Here is a 25883-nt window from a genome sequence, read left to right on the forward strand (position 1 = left end):
TTGATTTTGAGGGGCGTTCTCTGAACCTCCTGAATTTTGATGCTCGTTCCCTTTGCCATATTGGGGAAATTCTCCCCAATAATTCTCTCCAGTATACCTTCTGCTCCCCTCTCTCTTTCTTCTTCTTCTGGAATCCCAATTATTCTAATGTTGTTTCGTCTTATGGTGTCACTTATCTCTCGAATTCTCCCCTCGTGGTCCAGTAGCTGTTTGTCCCTCTTTTGCTCAGCTTCTTTATTCTCTGTCATTTGGTCTTCTATATCACTAATTCTTTCTTCTGCCTCATTTATCCTAGCAGTGAGAGCCTCCATTTTTGATTGCACCTCATTAATAGCTTTTTTGATTTCCACTTGGTTAGATTTTAGTTCTTTTATTTCTCCAGAAAGGGCTTTTATATCTCTCGAGAGGGTTTCTTTCATATCTTCCATGCCTTTTTCGAGCCCAACTAGAACCTTGAGAATTGTCATTCTGAACTCTAGATCTGACATATTACCAATGTCTGTATTGATTAGGTCCCTAGCCTTCGGTACTACCTCTTGTTCTCTTTTTTGTGGTGAATTTTTCCGTCTTGTCATTTTGTCCAGATAAGAGTATATGAAGGAGCAAGTAAAATACTAAAAGAGTGGCAACAACCCCCAAAAAATATGCTTTAACCAAATAAGAAGAGATCCCAAATCGTGAGGTGGGATAAAGGGGATAAAAAGAGGTTCAAAAAGGAAGAAAGAAAAAAAAAAAAAAGAAAGAAAAGAATTTTAAAAAAAGAAAACGAATAAAGAAAAATATAAAAAAGAAAATATATATATATTAGATAAACTAGTTAAAAACGTTAAAAAAGAAAAGGGTAAAAGTTAAAAAAAAATTTTACCAGAAGGCGAGAAAAAAAAACAAAAAATAAAAAAGAAAAAAATTAAATTAACTGCAAGACTAAAGAAAATCACAGGGAAAAAGCCATGAGTTCCATGCTTGGCTTTCTCCTCCTCTGGAATTCTGCTGCTCTCCTTGGTATTGAAACCGCACTCTTTGGTAGGTGAACTTGGTCTTGGCTGGATTTCTTGTTGATCTTCTGGAGGAGGGGCCTGTTGTAGTGATTCTCAAGTGACTTGCCCCAGGCGGAATTGTACTGCTCTTACCAGGGGCCAGGCTGAGTAATCTGCTCGGGTTTGCTTTCAGGAGCTTTTGTTCCCTGAGCGCTTTCCGTAGAGTTCTGGAGGACGGGAATACAAATGGCGGCCTCCTTGGCTCTGGCCTGGAGGAGCCTAGAGCCCGTGGCTCCACTCCTCAGTGCGCCCTCAGAGAACAGTGCCCAGTTACTCCCGTCTGCCTGACCTCTGGCCGCGCTTCGAGCTCACCGAGCCTGTGGCAGGTTCAAGGTAACACCGAGCTGTGAGCTTACTGTTGGCTCTGTGTCGGTAGCCGGCTTTCCCGTTCCAATACCCGCAAGCTCTGCGACACTCAGACACCCCCGATTCTTCTGTGACCCTGCGGGACCTGAGGCCACGGTGACCCCACGTGGACTTCACCCCGGTTTAGCCTCTGGAGCGATGTCCCTCAGCGGAACAGACTTTTAAAAGTCCTGATTTTGTGCACCGTTGCTCCGCCGCTTGCCGAGAGCCAGCCCCTTTCCCCGGGGTCTATCTTTCCGTCACTTTGGATTCACATCTCTGCCAGTCCTACCTTTCAGAAAGTGGTTGTTTTCCTGTTTCCAGAATTGCTGTTCTTCTTCTCTTCGATCTGCGGATGGATTTGCAGGTGTTTGCAATCTTTAGATAAGCTATTTAGCTGATCTCCTGCTAGCTGAAGTAGTCTCAGCCTGCTACTTCTCCGCCATCTTGACTCCTCCTCCCACAACATTTAACTCTTATAGAATTATATTTTCACATACCTTGAATTGTGGGAATATTTTTCTGATAGAGTACCAATATTTAATTGGATAAATTGATAGACTGCACTGTAATTGTTCAAATGAAAAACAAACAAACTATAATCTGGCAGCATCTCAATTAGAAAAAAAATATTAAAAAGAATGAGGGGCGCCTGGGTGGCTCAGTGGGTTAAAGCCTCTGCCTTCGGCTCAGGTCGTGATCCCAGGGTCCTGGTATCGAGCCCCGCATTGGGCTCTCTGCTCAGCAGGGAGCCTGCTTCCTCCTCTTTCTCTGCCTGCCTCTCTGCCTACTTGTGATCTCTGTGTCTCAAATAAATAAATAAAATCTTTAAAAAAAAGAATGATGAAAACACATGTTTAATGAGTTTTTTCTTATAAAAGAACATTGTCAAAAATTTAATTGAATTGCAGGCAAAAAAATTAAAAAAAGAAAAAAAGATAATACCTGCAATGACATTTTGGCTGGGATACTTACAAATTTCAATTAAAAGAAAACTACAATTGGAAGCATTATGCAGAAAGCTTAATTTGCTATAAGCTTAGAGAAAATGTATTCCTTCAATCCAAAATATTATATTTTACAAAAAAGACTCAATTTAACATGTCAACAATTTAAAGTATATTAACTGTCTAAGGTTACTATGTATAAAACTGTAGAAAATTATAATTAAGAAATTAAAACTCTAGGTTATAGAATTTGGAAAATATCAGGGATGTGCTGTTTATATCTGTATCTATAGCTATAGCTATAGCTATGCATTTATCTATATCTGGCTAAGAAACCAACTTAAGTAACTATGTGCCAGGACAAATTAGTCTCTTCATGTTCTTTAATGTTCAGGAAAATCAATATAAACAAGGTGTTTAAAAATTATTTGATTTAATTGAATGAAATATATTGTCTTGATATTTTAGAAAATTTTAAAAATTATTTATTTATGTATTTATTTGTCAAAGAGAGAGAGAGAGCTCAAGCAGGGGGAGTAGCAGGCAGAGGGAAAAGCAGGCTCCCGACTGGGCAAGGAGTGCAGTACAGGACTTGACTCCAGCACTCTGGGATCATGACCTGAGCCGAAGGCAGCTAATTAACTGACTGAGCCACCCAAGCATCCCAAAAAATGTTTTTAAAAACTTATTTTAAAAATAAGAACTTTCATTAAAAAAAAAAAGGGGGGGAGAGACAAACCAAGGAACAGGGTCTTCACTATAAAGAACACACGGATGGCTACCAAAATGGGGGGGGGGGTATGGGGGACGTAGGTGATGAGGATGAAGGCCTGCACTTGTCATGATGAGAACCCAGTGTTGTGTGGAAATGTTGAATCACTATATTGTACAACTGAAATTAATATAACACTATAGTTAACTATACTGGGCATAAAATTAAAAATTTATATGTAAAATAATTTTAAAGGGCCACCAATATAATAACAGTGTCATATTAAAACACAAATCATTATTTTAAAAATCATTTAACTTTATTTTGGTGTGTCTATTCCTGCTACCTACACCCACTGGCCCTTTTCTGGCAAGAGCTGGAGGCTTTCCCTTTCTTTTTTTTTTTTAAAGATTTTATTTATTTATTTGACAGACAGACATCACAAGTAGGCAGAAAGACAGGCAGAGAGAGGGGAGGAAGCAGGCTCCCTGCTGAGCAGAGAGCCTGATGGGGGGCTCGATGTGGGGCTCGATCCCAGCACCCTGGGACCATGACCTGAGCCAAAGGCAGAGGCTTTAACCCACTGAGCCACCCAGGTGCCCCGAGGCTTTCCCTTTCTTTACCAGGTCCCGCCCTTCCTAGAATCCCTGGTAAGATGGTAGACACTAGGCTTTCCTGTGACAAGAAAACTACAGTTGTGTTACATGAAATTCCACAAAGTTTTCTATTGCAACATTTCGGTCCCTCCATCTTATTTGTTTTAATTCACTCACACAGGAGGAGCTCATGGTCCAAGGGTTACACTTGTCGGTGCTCCCTTGATCCAGTGATGACTGCCAGGTGACAATCCTGCCCCGTTAGTTATCCCCTTCCAGACTACAGTGTGTAGCACTCATTTTCTCAACTGACCTCTTCAAATATTCCCAGTTTTCTTTATTAAAAACAAACAAAACAAAGAAGTTCCCCCCGCCCGTCCTTTGCCCAAGATGTTCCCTTTCTGTCATGCCAACTGCTCCTCCTTTCTGTCATCATGGATCATCTACCATCTGCCTCAGAGATTCACTCTAAGTGTCCACGCTCTGCAGGCCCTCCACTACTAATGTATTTCCATTATGCATCCCCTGCAAATTGTCAAACAAAGTAATGCTCCATTTTTTCAGTTTTCATGCTTTTCCTGGCTTCAATAATAAATTCATGGCCTTCTCCATCCCTCCTTTTTTCCCCAGTTTTATTGAGATATGATTGAATTCATCACTGGATAAGTTTAAGGTGCAAAGCATACCAGATTGACACACATATTGTGTGAAATGATCATCCCAGCAAGTTGAGAGAACATCCTTCATCTCGTATCTTCATCTTCATCACCTTGTGATGAGAACTCTTTGGATCTCCCCTCTTGGCGATTTCAGAAGCAGGCAAGTGAATTTTTAATGCTGCTTCCCAAGTGAAAAGGGGACCTGGAGTCAATTTTCATACAATATGATTGAACAATTCTCCACAATTGAAGTATAAACACATGGGAAATTAATCTGATGACTGTTACATTTACCATCATGCTGGCTTTTGCCATAAATAGCTAAAGGTAGAAAACAGTCCATTATGAACCCAATGAATGCTACCATTGGTCAAAGCCATATAGTGACTATTGTTAGGTGCTATACATATATGTAGTCATTTCATTTAACCCTGACACAATGCTTTATAGAAATTCGTATCACCATTTTACACATCAGGAAGTAGAGGTGCAAAGGAACAAAATTACCAGCAAAGATCTTGCCACTAGGAAATAGAAATCAGGATGCAAACCCAGTCCATGTTCTCAGAAGTCTGGGCACTCTGCAAGTCATTGAGTATATAAAGATGAAAAAGAAAAGATAATGGCCTTAAGCAGCTTACAGTCCAGCAGATTTTTATAAACACCTTTTATATGCCCAGGACAACCAGGCATCTGTCATCCAAACCACTAGCAACACTGTCTAGAAAAATGGCCCCACCTGCACATGATCAGTGCACCCACCTTTCTCACAGATGACTTGGTGATTTCAAATGTAGCATATGACATTAACTATAGTCATCCTGCCATACATTCTGTCTCAACACTTGTATCTAGAAGTCTGAACCTTTTGATTCCTTCATCCAATCTCCCCTCCCTTCACTTCTGGTACCTACGATTTTGATCTCTATGAGTTTGGGTGTTTCTTGTTTTGTTTGCCTTGTCTTCCACTCTCTCCTTTAAACCTCCTGTACCCATTGTTCCTCAGCCCACAACATTATCCTGTGACCCCTCCCACCTCTCAGACCTCAACTTCTTCATTACCTCGATGACACACCAACTTCTCTTCTTCCTTAAATGTAGCCAGTGCCATAACAGTATCGATTTTATACCTTTTCTCCTAATTCACTAACAAAGGGATCTGTTTTTGTAATTCACTCATGGGCTTATATTTAACTCTTCATTTCCAGTTCTTAAAGCTTTTATTGTTGGTGTCTCATTTTCTACTCCCTAATTAGCATTTTTTACCCATATATTCTGCAATTAGTTTAACTCATCACTCCTGCCACAAAGTCATTACACACTTTGCATAACCAGTTCCTTCTCTCTTCTCTAATTCTGCTAACACTGGGATTTTCTTTAACTCATTCTCCTTTTTCTTCTGTACTACTTAAGTGTGAAATTTTATAAAATTTACAATATCACATAGTTCCTGGCTGGCTCAGTCAGTGTAGCATGTGACTCTTGATCTCAGGGTCGTGAGTTTGAGCTCCATGTGTGGCACAGAGTTTACTTTAAAAAAGAAAAAAAGAAAAAAAGAAATAAATTTTTAAAAATCTACAATATCTCACATCTTAAATCCAACTCCAATGCCAACTCCCATTTCAAGGGCTGACTTTCTCACCCAGACTTCTGTGCAGGCCAGACATTACTATATTTAAAGGAATTTTTAACCTGGGGTGATAACAAGTATACTTGCAATAACAATGACTTGTGCATTTTAAACAGTTATTTTGTTCTTTGATGCATATTTAGAAGAGGAAAGTAAAGTTGAGAGGAAAATGTCAAAAGTCATGGATAAAGGATCTGCTGCTGAAATCTTTCTGTGGATATGATGAAGTTCTTTTTTTTCAATTTAAAATAAGCTTATTAACTATGACTTTGGGGTGCTTAATTTTTTTCTTCTTTCCCCCAAATTTATTGAGATATATTTGACATATAGTATTGTGTAAGTTTAAGATATGCCACATGACAATTTGATATACATGCATATTACAAAATGAACACCACAATGAAGTCAGGTAAGACAGCCTCACCTCACCTACTTTGCCTTCCCTCACCTCACCTCACTTGGCCTTACCTCACAAAATAACCTTTTTGTGTGTGTGATGAGATCATTTAGGATCTACTCCCTCAGCAACTTTCAAAATATATAATACAGCATTGTTAGTTGTGGTCACCAGGCTACACATTAGGTCCCCATGACTTATTCATGTTATAACTGGAAGTTTGTATCCTTGACCATTGTCACCCATTTCCCCTACCCCTCAGCCCCTGGCAAACACCAACCTATTTTTGTTTCTATGAATTCAACTTTTTTAGATTCTGTGTATAAGTGAGATCATACAATATTTGTCTTTCCCTGCTGGACTGTTTCACTTAGCATCGTAACTTAAGTTTCCTCTGTGGGTTAAATACACCCCCCAATACTTTGATAGTGAACTTAAGAAGAAGACTAATGAGAATGTAGAGATTAAGAAGTCAGTGCTGGAGTTAAACCAGAAGGGAAGACTAATGAGAATGTAGAGATTAAGAAGTCAGTGCTGGAGTTAAACCAGAAGGGAAGTCCTCTCCAGGTGAAAGAGGATTCTGAACACATTTGTCCATGAAGAGGGAAAAATGGGTTTTCAACTGCACTAGAATGAAGTGCCTCTGATCGAATTAGTCTAATTAGTGGCAGTGGTTCTAGGAAGTCAACGGAGAACATTCTGGTAGACCTTCACCTAACTGCATAATGTGGGAATGATAAGGTTCCCAGTAATGGTTCCCCAAATGTGGTCCTGACATTACATGGGAATTTGTTCAAAGCACACATTCTTGACCCCCCCACACACAAGAATTACTGACTTAGGGATCCTGGAAGTGTACCCAGCGATCATCTTCTGGCATGCTCTGCAGTGTTTGCAAAGCACGCTCAAGTGACAGCCACTGGTCTGAAGACAAAGCCAAGTTTCTGAACTGACACCCAAGAGACGCCTCTTTGACTCTCTCCTCTCTTGTAGCTCGGTCTCTGGAGGACTTTTGGTTGCTCTCTGAGGACAAAAATAGGAGGGCGTATCTGGGGCTTTCATCACAAGTGATGTAAATGTAACAGGACACTGGCAGAATCCTTTACAGACACTTTTTCGGCCAGAGCAGCAAGTGGGCATAGCCTGAATGAGAGAGAGGATGGCAATGTTCAGCGATGTTTTCACCTGTTCTCATCAGCCAAAGTCAGGGGCAGCCGCTCAAGCAGCACAAGAGACAGTGCTCCAAACAGAACTCTGCTGAGTTAGGCTTGTTACTAGTGAGACCTAAGTACTGGAGGCCCTTACAGACAGAAAAAACAAAAACAGAAATCAAAAGAAAACAGAAAATAACTTGGAACAGTGTGATGGTGCCTTTTAAGAGGCTGTGAGACTGTGAATTGTCGTGACTTCCACTGAGAACATCTGTCTACACGAATCAAAAAGTCTAACCGTGAATACCCTTATCGACTGAGCAAGCTCACTCAACCAGAATTTATAGTGAAAAAAGAAATCATGTTACTATTATATCCAGGATATGTCTCCTCATTCAGAATAACACAGTTTAGAAATTACATAGGTATCCTAACAACAGAAGCTTGACCACAAAAAATGATACATCTGTGTATTAACATACTGACCACCAGTAAACTTAAGTTTTCAAATAATTTTAAATATATGGGATCATCCTTCATGTCATGATGTCAAATGATGATGCAGGAAACACGTCTGTCCATACTGTGGGCTCAAAATGTTATACACGGGTATGTAGGGGCAGAAAGAGAGAAGAGAAAATACTCCAAAAAGTTGATGGTAGTGATTTCATGAAAAGGAGTCAAGTTTTATTTTTATTTATTTTTATTTTTATTTATTTATTTTTAAAGATTTTATTTATTTATTTGATAGAGATCACAAGTAGGCAGAGAGACAGGCAGAGAGAGAGGAGGAAACAGGCTCCCCACTGAGCAGAGAACCCGATGTGATGCTCGATCCCAGGACCCTGAGATCATGACCTTAGGCTTTAACCCACTGAGCTACCCAGGTGCCCCTTATTTTTATTTTTTAAAGTAGTTTGTTGCCTCTCTCCCCAACTTGCTTTATGATAATCATTCACTTTATCACTGTTCTCATGTAGTTTTAATTACCTTTGTTACTTTAGTTTGTCATTAATTTCATTTTTCTGTTGTTTTAAGGTATTTGTTCTTTATATAGGTGTCAGTTATTGATCTTATTTAGAATGATATTTTTTGGAATTAAATATGTCTTATAAGAGACATTTCTAAAAAAGAAAACAGAAGAATGAACAAAGCAGGTATATCAAAAATGATTCTAGAGGAAATTAAAATAGATATTAATAAATTAGAAAAGAGAACCAATACTTTGAATATAAAAACCTCGAAAGAATAGATACCCTCAAAGAGAAAAAACTGTAATCAAATATATACTTGAAGAAACCTTGGTAAAATTGAATGAAGAAACTGGCTTTGAAAAGTAAGATGTATTTCAGGAAAATTTAATAATAAAGGTTTTTTTTAATCTTTTTTTGTAAATTTCAAGGATAAAAAAGAACTCCTGGAAAAAATATTTTCAGATAGATCTCCCAACCAAGTACTAACCAGGCCCGACCCTGCTTAGCTTCCGAGATCAGATGAGATCAGGCTCGTTCAGGGTGGTATGGCCGTAGACCAGAAAGATCTATAGCAAGTTTATTATGAATTTCTCCTCCATTCAATGTCAGGCGAAAATAAATCAACACTTACAGAATGATCTAGTATGTGTGGATATGGGGCTTGGGGGGAAGAGGTAATGTCTTATAATTCTTCAAACAATTTAGATTTAGTTTATACACAAAAGTGAAATATAGGGGCACCTGGGTGGCTCAGTGGGTTACAGCCTCCGCCTTCGGCTCGGGTCATGATCTCAGGGTCCTGGGATCGAGCCCTGCATTGGGATCTCTGCTCAGCAAGGAGCCTGCATCCCCTTCTCTCTCTCTGCCTGCGTCTCTGCCTACTTGTTATCTCTGCTGTCAAATAAATAAATAAAATCTTTTTAAAAAATGAAATATAAACACTTGAAAATCTTTTCTCTTATCTGGTTAAAGATGTCCAATGTGTCAGGGATTATCTGCTTCAACAGAGACTCTGTGGTGGACCCTGACCACTGACCAGCCTTCTAGGCACCTGCCTACATGTGAATGACCCCCTCTCATCCCTCCTTTCATCTATCCAGGTCACAAGTTCTTGGTGAACACATGCCATGTGTCAGGCACTGTTTTAAGTCCTGGAGTTATAAGAGTGAACAAGACAAAGAAGACCCATAACCTCTGGGTTCTTACATTCTAGTATTCTAACAGAGAGCATAAATAAATACAAATAAATGGTTTCATAATTTTAAAAATATTTAAGGCTGCCAAAACTACTTTGTACTTAATCAAGATAATTTCAAATCATTCCTGTGATTAGCATAAGGGTTAAGAGTTGATTCTTTAAATTTAGATTCCTAGTACATTTGAGCTGGCACTAATAACTACTATCAGCGCAACCTTAAGCAAGTTACTTTTCTATGTATCATGCATCACCAATACAAGTAAATATCTCAAGAGGTTGCTTCAAGATTTCAGCCAGATAATACACATAAAGTGCATATGCCAGTTCCATAATACATGTATTCAGTAATATTGTTACTATTTTAAGGAACATTTAACACAAAACAGTTAATAATAATAATATGAAAATTAGAAAATCGATTTCCGGTGTTGTCTAAAACAACAATAACAAGGTAAAGCACACTCTAATTTCCCTCCTGTTCTCCTGCCATCTTGGTCTGAGTAGAAAAAGAATGACTGATGCATGAAAGGTGGTGTATAGTTGAGTGAGCACTTTTCTGTTGCACAATCCAATATTCTGTATACAATTAAGTTAATTTATCCTGACATAAGTAAATATCATTCCTATGTGGTCCGTGTGGTCCAAAGGAAATGATATCAAGAGGGTAAAAATAATAATAATAATAATAATTCTTACATTTCTTGAATCACTGCTTTCTTATTTATTATAAATGTAGAGCTAGAAGATTTTACCAGTCCCAGAAGCTCAGAAAAGGAGTGAAATCTAAGATAAATTACAGATAATAGGGTCTGATTCTGTCATCAAAACAAAGGATGAGTTGTGGAGACCTCTGAACAATTAATTCAGCACCAAGTGTCAACAGGGATCACGCAGATGACAAGGATCAAACAAAAGGTAAAGAGACTGGAATCCCTTGATGGAGTTTTCCTGACTTGTGTTTCTATTCTTCTGAACTCCACAGAAAGTTTAGAAGGCTGGTGAATTCCTTGGCTGGTTCAGAAGTGAGGGAACAGAGCCTGTTCATAACCATCTAGAAAACAAAATAGGTAAAGTCAGGGAATGTCCAATAGGAGCCTGGTGTTGACAGTTTAGTTCTAGGGGAGAGTGCTGAGCGTGAACAGCAGGGCCATGGAGAATGACTCCAGGTGTCTGTGCATGGAAGAACCTGGGGCCGTATTAGGAGAAATTTCAAGAATAAGAGTAGCAAAGGGACTACCATAATGTCACGCTCAAGGATACTGTGTTAGACATCATTCAGGCTCCACTCCCAATATCAGCTAAAACTCTGAGCGGTGTACAATCTGGTGAAAGTGGCTTAGCCTTTCTAAAATTATGCAGAGTTGACTGTATGACACTATATAACACTGCTTCATAGACTTGTGAAGAACAAATGAATGAATGTGTGGTGGCCAGAAGCAATGACTCCTGTCAAGAATACGCTCATCAAGATTTCAATGGGCACCATGTTGGTGGCACTGGGGCCACTTGCGGTGAAGTGAACAGGTCCTGTAACCTAGAGAGGACATAGTCCGTCCTGAGTATCGACACTTCTCCAAACATTACATAGAGCTGTCAGTCATCTCTTCAATGTCTTCATTTTAGGTCTGTGATCTGACAACAGTTACGTAAGGCCTGTTCAGAAGCCTGCCGGTGGAGGACTAGCTCTTTAAGGGCAACCCCAGCAGCATGAAGGAGGTCCCGAAAGGCAGTGCAGGGAACAAATCTATTTCAGAGAAGCTGGTATTTGACAAGCATCTGAAGTCCCGACTTGGCTCTCAAGTGAAGGTTAATCATTTCCCCAATTGCTTTCTAATAGCTCTGAGAGGGAGCCCAGAGGGCTGCTGGCAGGCTCCCTGAACTGCGCAGAAACACGGCGCACCAGCCCCACTGCACAGGAGACAGGGCTAGCTGCAGGCTGGGACAATGCCTGACTCAGCAGCCAGGGCAGCAAAAGTCTGCAGTGAGTCACCTCACGTTTCCTAAAGAAAGGAGCTGTCAATGCATCAGTTGTTTGACACTGTTTTGTTACAACAGTCCCGTTTTCACTGTGTTTATTTACTGGAATTTTAACTTTCTAGAGGAAATATAACAGTTTTAGTGCATATCATAATCGTGACACGTCCGAGACACGTAGACATATAAGGGTCATACAAAAACATTAAACAAGAGGTCACATGTTCTGTGACCGTGCTAAGGATGGTCCATGAATGTCTTCTTATGAAATACATTGCACATTGATGGTTTGACTTTGCTACAGATCTAGAGCAACTTCTTGTAATAAACTTTATCACCAGTGAATCAGTGTCAAGGTTAATTGGAGATATAGCAAGGCATTTCAGTGCCTTAACTAGGTGACCCAAGAAGCGACTACGTGCTCTCATTTTAAACATTCCCAAATTGAAATAGCGACTAGACACAGTTTCTGAAAGCCCTAAAGTCATAGAGCAATCTTTCCATTTTTAAAAGAGAGCTTTTGATCAAATTTCAGATATTCCCCTATATAAAATTCACATTTTTAACTTTAGAGAAAATGATGTACTGAGCCAAAATATTTAGGCATCATTAATATTAACCCAAATGTAATAACAAATGATATATTCTACTTTTATACATTATTTGATAATTTCAGAGGATGTGAATTTTTTTTTTAAGATTTTATTTAGGGACGCCTGGGTGGCTCAGTGGGTTAAAGGCACTGCCTTCGACTCAGGTCATGATCCCAGGGCTGTGGGATCGAGCCCCATATTGGGCTCTCTGCTCAGCGGGGATCCTGCTTCTTCCTCTCTCTCTGCCTGCTTCTCTGCCTACTTGTGATCTCTGCCAGTCAAATAAATAAATAAAATCTTTTTAAAAATAAATAAATAAATAAAAATAACCAATCTGTTATCTGTATCTGTTATCTGTATCCATGAATTTTTGTTTGTTTTGGTTTTTAGATCCTTCCTGAAATTTCACCATTGATAAAAGTGGCTAAACTTTATTCATTTGCATTTCTGCATAGTTTTACATTGCACAAATACATTGTAACTTATTTATTCTTTCTACCATAGACTCTTGGTTTGTTTCTAGAGTTTTGGTATTATAAGTAATGTTCTGAGGCACAATTTTGCCTAGGTAGTTAGGTAGATACTGTGGAGTTTTTCTAGAAGAGTGATTCTCAAACCTGGACAAGTTTATCCTACAGGAACATTTGACAATTTCAAGATATTCTACAATGTCCCATCTGGAAAGTATTATCAGCAGCTAGTAGATGGGTAGGCCAAGGATGCAACTAAACATGCTGCAAAGCCCAGGACAGCTATGCCCCCAACAAAAAATTTTCTAACCCAAAATGTCAGTACATACACTGCTAAGGATCTCTGTTCTAATGTATATGTTTAAGGATTGATCTGCTAGGTAATCAGATATGTGTCTCTGACCTTGAATGAAAATACCTAATTGTTTTCCAAAGTGGTTATTTATGTTCTCACCAGTAGTGAATAAAAAGTGAGTGAAATATATACTCCTTGTTTGGATATTATAGTTCTTTTCTGTATCTTTTATATATCTTGTAGGTGTGAGGCAGCATTTATTTTATTTTTTTTATATTTCCTAAAAAATTAACTCACTTATGGGACACCTGGGTGGCTCAGTTGGTTAAGCAGCTGCCTTCGGCTCAGGTCATGATCCCAGCGTCCTGGGATCGAGTCCCACGTCGGGCTCCTTGCTCAGCAGGGAGCCTGCTTCTCCCTCTGCCTCTGCCTGCCATTCTGTCCGCCTGTGCTCGCTCTCTCCCCCACCTCTCTCTGATAAATAAATAAAAAATCTTAAAAAAAAAAAAAATTAACTCACTTATATTTTGTTGTCAGTAAAGTGCACAATCACTTTTGTTTCCATTGGATTAATTGTTTCTTTTTTTCTTTGAAAAGCAGATGGCCACATGCAGCACCTCATTTGGATATGTCTGGTGTCTTAGAAGCTTAACTATCCTATTGTCTCCTAGACCTGGACACTGAGAGCTTGTTTGGAGGTTCTAGCAGGGATGAACACCCATTCCTATACCCTTGAACAAAGAATGGTCCAGGAGGGACACATACTGAGCAGTGATGGAGGAAGGGAAACCCACCTCACCATCCAGATCAGCAGAATCAACCCTGGTGATTGTCACATCCCACAAATTTTCACATCCCAATTAATTTCTTAATTGTTTGTAAGTGCTATTTACATATGTTGGACACTAGTCCTTTCTGCTTTATATTTTTCTTCTCCCAGTTTGGGTGTTACTCTTTCCCTTTCATCACAACTTTTTTTTTTTTTAAAGAGCAGAAATACTTAATTTTATCTAGTTTAATTTAACCTCCTTTGTTATTTATACTTTTTAGGTCATATTTAGTAAATCTTTTCTCACTCTAAAGACAAACAGCATTCTCATGTTTGTAACTATTTACCTGTCTTTACAAATCCACTGTGAGTTGATTTTGTATATTGTATGTGATAAAATTCTGATTTAAGTCATTTTTCATTTTGAGAACCATTTGATTCAAGATAATTTGTTAAACATTCTTGTTCTCTCTCAAAATACAATACTAGCTTCATTATAAATAAATTTCCATATTTGAAAACTTTACATTTTAAAATACTGAGTCTTCTAGATGTTTAGTTTAAGTGACTTGTAGCAGTTTTATATTATTTTATGCATAAAAATATAGCTCGTATATTTCTTTAGATTTATATTTAATTACTTTATCACTGTCATTTAAAATTTTATATTGTAAGGGCACCTGGGTGGCACAGTGGGTTAAAACCTCTGCCTTCAGCTCAGGTCATGGTCCCAGGGTCCTGGGATCGAGCCCGGCGTCAGACTCTGCTCATCAGGGAGCCTACTTCCCTCTCTCTCTCTCTCTGCCTGCCTCTCTGCCTACTTGTGATCTCTTGTGATTTTAAGTTTTAAAGAAAAACTTAAAAGAAATTAAAATTTTATGTTTTAAAATTATACTTCAAGCTTGTTTTCACTGTATGAAAATCAATCATCTGATGTGTATTGATTTCAAAATCCACAAGTTTGTTAAACTCTTGCTAATTTTACCCATTAATCTGAAGTTACTCTTGACTCTTTTCTTTATAGTCACATCTATGACATCATGAAATTCTGTTGGCTCTAATTTGAAAACGATCAACTTTGTATCATTTTATCTTATGGTAAATCACACTGTTTCTTGCACCTACAGTATGACAGTGTGCCCTTGATTGATTGATTGATTGATTGATTGATTTTGGCAGTTACAACAGTCATCTTGTTCCTCTTACAGGGATGGTAGGTTGTGCCATTTGCCCACTTAACACTCTCTACTGTTCCCTAATTCATTCTGGATTAATGCCACATTCCTAATGCTCTAGAAGACCATCCATGCCTGGCTCCTGCTGCCCCTTCCTCCTCATCAGCTAGGAGTCTCTCTTTCTCACTCCCCTAGTCAAGTGAACTGTCCTCCTAGCTCTCTACAAAGATGGTAGCTGACCCTAATTTGATGCAGAGCCTTTTATTTCTGCTTGGTATACACTTTCCTCAAATCACTCCCTTCTTCTGTCCCTCACTCTATTTACACATTCATTAAAATGGCACTATTCATTGAGTTGTTTCCTACATAAAATTCCCATGTTACTCCTTGACACTCCCGATCCTTCACCCTATTCGGTTGTTTGTGGATGTCATTTAGTCTGATCTTGTGGGTCACGTTTAACGTCTTCTAACATACAATTTATACATCTTTCTTATTTGAGTATACAAACGACAAAACCCCCATGGGGCTATTCTATGTTCCCCACTGTGTGCTTCATATTACAGAAGGTGTTCCAGAAATGCATTTTGAATTATTAAGGGACTGAGTAATATATTCATTACCAATTTTTATTACCAATTTTATATTTATTTATAAAATTGGTAATGAATATATTGAATTGGTAATGAATATATATAATTATATATAAGATATAATTTATATATATTTTTATATAATGAATATATTATCAATTATATATATTTATATATATATATATATATATATCATTGAGCACTAATAATGAATGTTTATGTATTATTTCCCAATTTCTTACACCGTTTTTTAATTTTTCTTTTCGTACTGTGTGACTGGCATGCTCTTATAATTCTTCATCAAGAGGTTAAGGGCACTGATACGTGCAATTTCCATGTCTTAACAGGAATGCTGCGACACTCACCATTAAATCTGATTCTTGCTACATGGAACACCATTAACGTTCATCATCAGATTAAAGCATTGGTCTTTTGTCCCAAGTTTGCTAAGAGTTAACATTTTGAATATAAATTTTATATGATCGAATGATTCTATTTCTATGTAGAAAACTATGTTTTCTCTTTTCAGTGATTAATGTGATAATATATAATAATTATTCTCTAAACTTCATAATCTAAGTAAAATGTCAACTCAGTATTGATTTTTTTTAGCAATTCTGAAGTTAATTTGGTAATATTTCTGTTAGAAGTTTTTGCCAGTAATTTATCCCTTTTAAAAACAGTATCAGTGGTTTTGATACTTAGATTATGATTGTTTTTTATTCTACAACTTTTGCTCAGGGTGATTTGTTCCAAGATTGTCTGATGAAACTTACTTAAGGAACTATGTGGACCTAGTAACTCCTTTCTGGGAAGATTTGGAATTACTGATCAATGACTTTCATTGTAATTGTGAGTAAATAACATAGATTCCAGAAATTGGAGCCTTTATTGTAAATTTTTAAATCCTTTAGCCCAGAGTTGTTCACGATATTGTCTAATCATTTTTTAAAAACATTTATATTCTTTAAGGATGCCTGGGTGGCTGAGTCATTAAGCGTCTGTCATTTGGCTCAGGTCACGATCCCAGGGTCCTGGGATCGAGTCCTGCATTCAGTTCCCTGCTCAGTGGGAAGTCTGCTTCTCCCTCTCCAACTCCCCCTGCTTGTGCTCCCTCTCTCTCTGTCAAATAAAGAAATAAAATCTTAACATAGGTAGATATATATATGTACACACACACACACACACATATATTATTTATATTTACCTCTTTTTATTGACTTTTTCTTTTTTTGTAAGTTCTCCAGAAGTTTGTCACTATTAATTGTATTTTCAAAGAACCCAAGAACATACATGTATTTTTTTTTATTTCTATTATATGTTTATTCCCTACTTTTTAACTTTTTATTCATACATTCACATTTCTTTATTTTGGGAGGTTAATTTTTTATAATTTTTAAATCTTTCAAAGCTGACTAATTAAATCACTAACATTCAGCCATTTGTTTTTAGTAATATAAGCATTAAAAACTATGTATTTCCTGTAGCAGGGTTCTGGAAGGCTTGCGTTTGGAACATGCAGGAGCTAAGTAAGCCACCTTTTCCAGGAAGCTGGTTATCTATGAAATGACACATGCACCCTGGCAGGCTGGCTCAGAAGTCCATGTTTTTACTCCCCATCATTCATCATCCAACAAGGGAACTGTTTACTAAATAATGTTATAGTATAATGTAATGTGAAATCTCAGTCCGAGATGCTTCTTAAAAATAAACAAGCAGGGACTGCTGAGTGGCTGAGTCGCTGAAGTGTCTGCCTTTAGCTCCGATCATGATCTCAGGGTCCTGGGATTGAGCCCCAAGTCTGGATCCTTGCTCAGCAGGGAGCCTCCTTCTCCCTTTCCTCCCTGCTCATGTTCTCTCTTGCTATCTCTCTCTCTCAACTAAATAACTGAATTATTTTTAAAAAATAAAAAATAAGAAAATAAAATATTGTTGGCACAGTAGATGCTCAAAATAAAAGAGGAAACTGAAAAATTCTTGTGGAATTTATCTTACATGGCATAGCTTAAAATTATTGCTTTTTAGAACTCTCATAGACCCCAAATCACACCAACATTGTCTTTAGAAAGTTATTTAAATGAAATATACAATGTGAATTAAAATAATGTGCTTTTTAATTGGAAATTAAATGACTAAGGTTCATATGATCATTAAAATTCACTTTTGGCTTATCTCTGTCTCTTCTCAATTCTTTGAATTTATTTGTTATTTGGAAATAACATTAACTATTAATATATTCAACACAAAGATAATAAATACAGAAGCCTTTGTTAAAATTCAACACAAAGATAGTAAATGCAGAACCCTTGTTAAAGCTCATATTTAGGAAGGGAAAATACCTCACAAAATTAATAGTAGAATGAATTAAAGATATAATTCATTACCCTATTTGTGTATGTTATGCATTGGAATGCAATAGAATATTCTAGACTTGCTAAACAAACAAAAAACACCCCAAAACACAATAGTTTCGATTTTGTTTTTAGAAGTACATTCTTGGTCTATCGTTTTGAATTTTCCTAAAGCTAGAAATATTTGTTTTGCTTTATTCAATAAAGGAATCTCATCCTGTTACTCTTAAAATACAAAATCGCATTGTAGTTTACAAGGTCCACAGATCAGAGGCCAAAATAAAAAGAATTTAATTAAAAACACTAAGTGATTTTTGATGTTCCAAGTGACAATTAGAACAGAAAACAAAGTTATGTAGAATTTATTCTAAAATCCTATTATGCTTCTCAAGGAAAATCTGCATATGGCACAGTGGATATTGTATCCAGAGAACTGAATCTGAAATAAATAGATGGAAATATGCATTGAAAAATCATTCTTTCATAATTGGAAGCTAAATTAGAGATCACACCAAGCATGGTACTGTACAAAGCAAAATTACCCCAATAAGCCCTATTTTAGGAATCCTTGAGCTGGGGGGACCTGGGTGGCTCAGGGGCTTAAGCCTCTGCCTTTGGCTCAGGTCATGATCTCAGGGTCCTAGGATCAAGCCCCACATTGAGCTCTCTGCTCAGTGTGCCTGCTTTCCCCCCTCTCTCTGCTTTCCTACTTGTGACCTCTCTCTCTATGTCAAATAAATGAATAAAATCTTTAAAAAAAAAATTGAGCTAAACTAAGGTATTTTTAGCTTAATGCTAGGAAAGAATTTGACTTTCCTAATGGACTGTTTCACTCTTTGATTAGAGGAGACCCACAAAACTACCAAATTGTGTGTGTGTGTGCTTGCTTATTTGCTTGGCTCTCAAAAAAACTCAGAATGTGATTCTGACGTCAACTGAAGAAAAAAAAAATATTATTCTGGTGTAACCTCATTCTATAATTTTATTATTCTGGGATGCATGGGACAGATTTAGTTCTCTAGAAGCAACTTTTCATATTGGTAAAGATGCACAGGGCAAATACTGATTTTGCAAAATTTCAACATTTTTAAAATATAACATTACATGCAACATAGAGCCCTAAAAAACCTTGGCATCAGTGAACAGGCAAATCCAACCATAGACCATGGTGTTCTTGTCCTCTTTCAACTTATTTTAATATCTTTACCTTACATTTTTAAAATAAGTATTTATTAAGGATCAACCTTTACTTGCTTATTACAGAAATAGGCTAGTAGCCGGGATTCTCTTAAGAAAGTACAGTTAGTAATCAATAGGCTGTCTTGCTTTCTTCTCCAGGAAAGAAATCCTTTGATGATGAAAATAAAGCCAAGGGGTTTTGAAAGGCTTTGAGTCAGTCTGATATTTAGATCAACCTGATCATGTTCTTTGACAGAAGAAGGGGACATATAGGAGAGCAAGAATTCAGAGAATAATTTGACTTTAGTCTCCAAAGTTTTTACAAAGAAAGCTAAGTCATGCTATATTATGTGACATATCAAACGGGATTTGTGGATCAAGCTTGGTACTTGTTTGCTTATTATAGAAAAGGAGTGGAAAGAGGTGCAGAATTTAATGACCACCATTGCTAAAATACACCCAGTATTGCCTGTTAGAATTTTAATGTTATAACTACCATCCATAGGAATTACTCAAAGAACACATACCAAGTTATTTTTTATCTAGTAGACTACCATGTAATCTGGACTTAACTCTCAATCTTTTATCTCTTTCTTTATCTCTTGAACATTCCACACTCCAACCAGAGTGTATGCGTTCTCCATTCATACTGCACATTTCATAATTTTGTCCCTTTTTCTTTAAAGCTAAATATAAGTCTTGGGGGACACCAGAGTGGCTCAGCCAGTAAAGCCTCCAGATACTGATTTTAGCTCAGGTCATGATCTCAGGGTTATGAGATCAATGCCTGCATTGGGCTCCACACTTGGCTTGGAGGAAGCTTAAGATTCTCTCTCCCTCTCCCTCTTCCCTGCTGTCCCCAACTCCTCCTCTTGTGCACATTCTCTCTCTCAGAAGAGAGAGAGAGAAGAGAGGAAGGAAGGAAGGACAGACGAATAGAGAGGAGGAAAGGAGGGAAGAAGGAAGAAAAAGAAAAAGCCAACCAAGTATAAGTCTTGCATTCTACCTGTCTTTCTCATTTTTCCCAACTGGAAATAACATCTGCTTTAAAAAATCCATAGCACTTCCTGTTAAATATCTCAAACTGGTTATATGTTATAAGATCTCAGAGCAAGACAACAGCTTGAAAGGCAAATGTATATTACATTGTATCCTTTCTCCAAAGCTATCAAAGACCTCCCCTTACCTCATGATAATCCAGGTTCTTCTCTGAGTATCATACAGGATCTCCAAGCTGCCTTACAAATCTTCTTCTTCTTTTTTTTTTTTTTTTAGTGAATCCTATCATTTATTTTTCATTCACAATTTGCATTCTTTCAATGATGAATTCCTTGAAGGACCCTATACCACTTGGAGTCATTTCCACTTTAAGCCATATATTAGTTTTAGAGGAGTAAGCCTGATCCTTAAACTTGTGGGAGAAAACAGACTTGTAAGTCAAGATAGGGTTACAGCAAAATCTTCATTTTCTCTATGTGCATGTGAGCTTTGTGGCAACTCATTTATTAAACAAAACTGTATTTTCCATAATTTGCCAAGGAATAAAGTTAGACACTGAATTCCATCAGTGACTTATTTTCCAATGCCAGCAACGAACTGTGAAATGAGGTGTAAAATTGGATAAATTTGAATGTCCCTTGTACCTCTCAGCATCCTAGGTTCTCAGCTATTTTCCACATTGTTATGAGGACAAGAACATTCTGAGAATAGGTGTCTGAAGAAAGGAGATTGGAGTGGAGTGAAGAGAAAAGAACTATGTGACATTTAGAACACTGTAATTGCTAATGTCACCTATTTTAAATATGATTATGCATAGGCATTCACTTTGTACACCCAGTGTGCCAGAAAGTAATAGACAGTAAAGTAGAGGTGATTTCTACGTGGTGGTTCTTTGGTCTATTTGGGGAACATCAGGCTTCTCTTCAGCCTGTCAGGATGCAGGATTTCTGGGTACTAATGGGCTTGTGAAACACAGCATATGCTCACAGTTCCAACGGCTGAGCAACTGCCACCACATTGAGTTCTGTAAGAGAAAAATGAAAATTTCAAATTAAAAATATCTTCATGTCCTCAATTGACCGCAGACAAATAAGAAAGGAAAGAAAGCTTAAATAGGAATCTAGTGTGCTGATGAAGTAAAAATAAGGAGTAATGGTTTAAGTCCAAAATCTGGCAGGATTCCTACTTGCTCAGGGGAGAACAGTCTTTGGGCTAGGCAGTACTTCAACTGATTGAATGAGGCCTACCCACAATACAGAGGGTAATCGGCTTTACTCAAAGCTCACTGATTTAAATGTTGATCCCATCAAAACAAAACAACAACAACAACAACAACCCCAAAACATCCTTTTAGAAACATCAAAAAAATGTTTGACCAAATATCTGGGCACCACAACCCAGCTTAGTTGACACAAAAAATTATCTCTCATATGCACTTACCTAGACATCAGGTCATAGCACTTCTTCTTTATTGATGCTGAATCTAAGGAAAACAGCCAAAAATGTGGTTGCAAGGTATTTATATTATCTTTCATGTGAAATTATGATTGTAGCACATGAAAGGACAGAGGGTCAAAATTTTGCCTTGTGCATGCATGCACATTCATGTTTGCTTGGCCTATGGAAGCTCTCAGACTCAGACTGAGTCTTTACTTTTGTTTCATTCTGATACTAAGACTGTGGGTATTAGATAACCCAAATCTACCATGATTTGGCAGTTATCATGTGCCAAGAAACCTGGATTTATGCTAGTTCAAGTTGGCTTTGAAGAGTTTATTGGTATTCCCATTTTTATAGAAAAAAATTAGGCCTTAAAATGTTAATTTAGCCACTACCTGAAGCTAATTAATAGAAATAGCAGGATTTATATATTAGCTGTAAATTCTAAATCTGCAATTTCAATCATGAAGTTATACTTTGTGGACACTATCACTCCATTTCATAAAAATATTTACTGAGATAAAATACACTAGATTTTTAAACGAAGATAGCAAATTATAAGGTTTTATGACATTAATACACAGAAATATTGAGAGGCATTATCTGTGTTTAAGGAATGGAAAGTACTTACTTTTTCCCTTTTTCCTGTATTCTAAATTTATTGTAACAGACACGTATTTCCTTTCATGTTAATATATTAAATAAAAATTATTTCAAATACAGGGGACAGTTTTATCTCAACTTAAAACACATAAGTGTTCATACCATAAAAATCTACTTTTTTTTCCAGAAAGAAATTCCCAAAATGTGTGAGATGACGAATCATGTGGCTTTTTTCCTGGGCAAAGTTTTGATTAATTGCTACAGTTGTTCCATCTGAGTATTTCTGCTGTGAGGAGAGCTACCCTTTTCTAAGAGAAATGCTTGAGTACTTTCTGCTGGAGATAGTCAGAAGCCAAGCAGGTACTTAACTAACTGTCATGTTAGCCATCCGTTTGCCCACATGATTCTATCACTCCTGTCTGGGAAAACACAGGGAAAAGGTGATCCATGGTCCCTCTCATATTAGCTTAAGGGAAGACTGTAGTCATAGAAGAATATCTTTGCTAAATGATTTATAGTCATTCAGCTTAATATCAAGGGCATAAAATTTATTTCCTCAAAGTTTTAATTTAATTTAACAGAATAATATTTATGGTAGTCATAGAAGGGAGTTGTTATTCCAGAACATGTGATTTGTCATTTACAGCTTCCAATCCTTTGTTGATATATAAAAAATATTTCTCACATACCCATAATTGCATGACCTTAGATATGCTTCACATAATTATATTCTAAGCAATTTAATTAGAATATTTGATAAATTATGGTATGGAAAAGTTAGAAAACTTTCCATGATAAATGACAGCATATTTGACCTTTACTTCTACCACAAAGTTCTAAAGTATAAAAATTACTTCTTGGATTCCAGTGTGTATACCTTGTACACAATCCCTTAATACAGAACTCAAAGTAATTATCCTAGATTTATGATATGCTTATCTCTTTTGGCCTTCTTCTCCAGTTGCTTGTTTGCATTCTATCTTTTTTTTTTTTCAATATTATTGAAGATGGTTGTATTTTGCATATAGAAAAATTACCATTTTTGGCATACAGTTCTATGACTTGTTGAAAATGCAAAGATGCGTGTCATCAACACTACAGACAGGATGAACAAAGCCAACACCCCAAAAACTTCCTCATGCAGCCACTTTGCGTTCAGAATTCCTGTTCACAGACCCCAGCCAGACATGACTCTGTTGTTCCCATTTGTTTGCTTGTTTTCATTATATAATTGCCTTTTATGTTATGCTACTTAAAATTCTTCTTACTGTACCTAGAGTAAAAATACCATATGGGTGGAAATAAACTCAGGAGAGCTTTGTACATAACCTTGATACAAAAACAATATAAACTTAATGCAATGTCCTGACTCCATATAGATTCCAAGGTTTGATTAAAATCATTGTTGTCATTATGGAACCATAATCCTACAAACACATTTAATCACCCTCAATGTACTATGTACAGTACGTTGTTGTGGTGGTGGCTAAAACTTTTATATTGAGATCATTGTAGATTCACATCTAGTTGTAAGAAATAATACAGAGAAATTCCCAGCACACTCAGTATAAAAAATACAACCAAATCTGGAATAACTCTCAAAGGCCAAGTTTATATATGCAAAATGGAGAAAAAAATTGAGAAACTCCCCAGCTATAATAGAAAAGAGAGATTTTACAAATTTATCTCAGTGAATGCATCATGAACCTATAAAACATTTTACCTTTGTATGATTGCATGCATAAAACAAGACTCTCACATTACAAAACAAAAATAGAATTTGTATCACTTCAATCAGAATTAAAAAATAAAATCCTTTGTAGTCTAATGTAGTCTACTCATTTTAATCATATTATTGTTGGAGTGCCTGAAAAACTGGAATAATTTTAAATTTTAATGATTATATTTAACAAGAACTCCTTCCTTGACCAGACTTGAGTCAGGCACCTCTGTGCCTTCTCCAGTAGGCCTGACCTCAGCCTTCCTGTCCATCCTCTCTGAGGCCAGACTTCAACGAAAACTCCTGAGTCCATTTACAGCTCTCCATAGATACCTGCTAAAACCCCTCATCCCCACCCTCGGGGTCCAAGTCCTTGCCTGCCTCGAGCACACACCCTTGGAGCCAGTGGAGCACAAACTCCTCAACTCTTGATGCTCTTGTCAGGAACTTTTTGCACAGACCCCCTCACTCTGCTTGTTGGCGATCAACACCCAGGTGCCTTAACTGTACTCAAGGTTGAACTCAGTTTTATCCTGAAGGCCCTTTCCCTTATTGAATTCATTTGAATAAAACCTGCCTTGCTGTTTTTAACAGGTGAACAGTGGATATTAGCATGGAAATTCTCCTACGTTGGTTTTAAGTAAGCTAACTGTGTACAATGAGAGTGTGAGAAAAGCCCTCTTCTCAAGGGCCAAGAGTCAGATTTGTAAAGCAAGTATCTCCAAGAACCTGCCACAGAACTGCTGAAGTCCTTTGTTACCTCACAAAAGGGGAGATTTTGTGAGAATGCTATCTTTGGATAAAACAGTTCTCTATCCCAGAGACAGGCAGGACACAGCCTTCTCTGTGGGCAGAGACCTAGTTTAAAAAAAAAGCAGCCAACCCTCACCATCCCCCTCCTCTTTTTACTTTGTTCTTATTGTTTAAAACTTTTATTTTGAGATAATTATAAATTCACATCCCTTTGTATGTGTACATACATACCTAACCCGGTTTCCCCACAAGCATAACATTCAGTACAATATCATAACCAGACTCTGCACAACCAGACCTCTGGTCTCACGGACCTCAATCAGATTTACCCAGTTTTACTTGTGCTTATTTGTGTGTCTTTGTTTTATATTACTTTTCATAACACCTTTATTGAGATATAATTCCCATGCCCTAAAATTTACCCTTTTCACTTGTACACATCAGTAATTTTTAGGATGTTCAGAGTAGTTCCAATATTGCCACTATTTTATAGCATTAAACACTCCCAAAAGAACCACATACCCATTTCCTCCACTCCCTGCCCCTACTTCCCAACTTCTAATCGTACTCTGTCTTTATGGGTTTGGTTTGCCCATTCTGAGCATTTTGCATTAGCAGAATGCTACATCACCTTTCGTTAGTGACTTACTTCCCTTAGATAATGTTTCCAAATCCAACCTTGATGTAGTTAGTATTAGGACTTTATTCATTTTTATGACCCAAAAGATTCCTGTTATGGACATATTGCATTTTGTGCATTGATTCATCAGCTGATGGGCATTTGAGTTGTTTCTATATTTGGGTTATTACGACTAATTCTGCTTTAAACATTCACAATCTTCTGCTTCTTCATCAACATTCTGTCTTCATGTCTGTCCGTTATGAAAGTGGGCGTTGAAGTCTCCAAATATATTTTTTTAATTATCTATTTCTCCCTTCCTTCTGTGTGTACTTTTGGAGACCTGTTGTTAGGTGGATGTATATTTGTAGTATTTTTTATGGCTTGACACTTAGGGTGTTATGAAATGTTCCTCTTTGTCATTAATAAAATTTTTGTTTTCAAATCCATCATGTGTGATCACTATAGCCACTTCAGTTCTTTTACAAAATGTGGACCTCTGTCCCCATTGTTTCAGACACAAAAATCCACCCTTCTTTCAATGACGGTTTTTCTCCGGCTATTTTCAAGACACCCCCCCCCCTTTTTTCTTTTCTCCAGAAGTTCAATTATGATGTATCTTGTTATGAATTTTGGGGGTTTATCCTATTTGAATTCATTCAGCCTCTAGAATCTATAGGCTCATGCATTTTTCCTACTTTGAG

Source organism: Mustela nivalis (genome assembly GCF_964662115.1).
Source record: "Mustela nivalis genome assembly, chromosome: 12".
NCBI lineage: Eukaryota > Metazoa > Chordata > Mammalia > Carnivora > Mustelidae > Mustela > Mustela nivalis.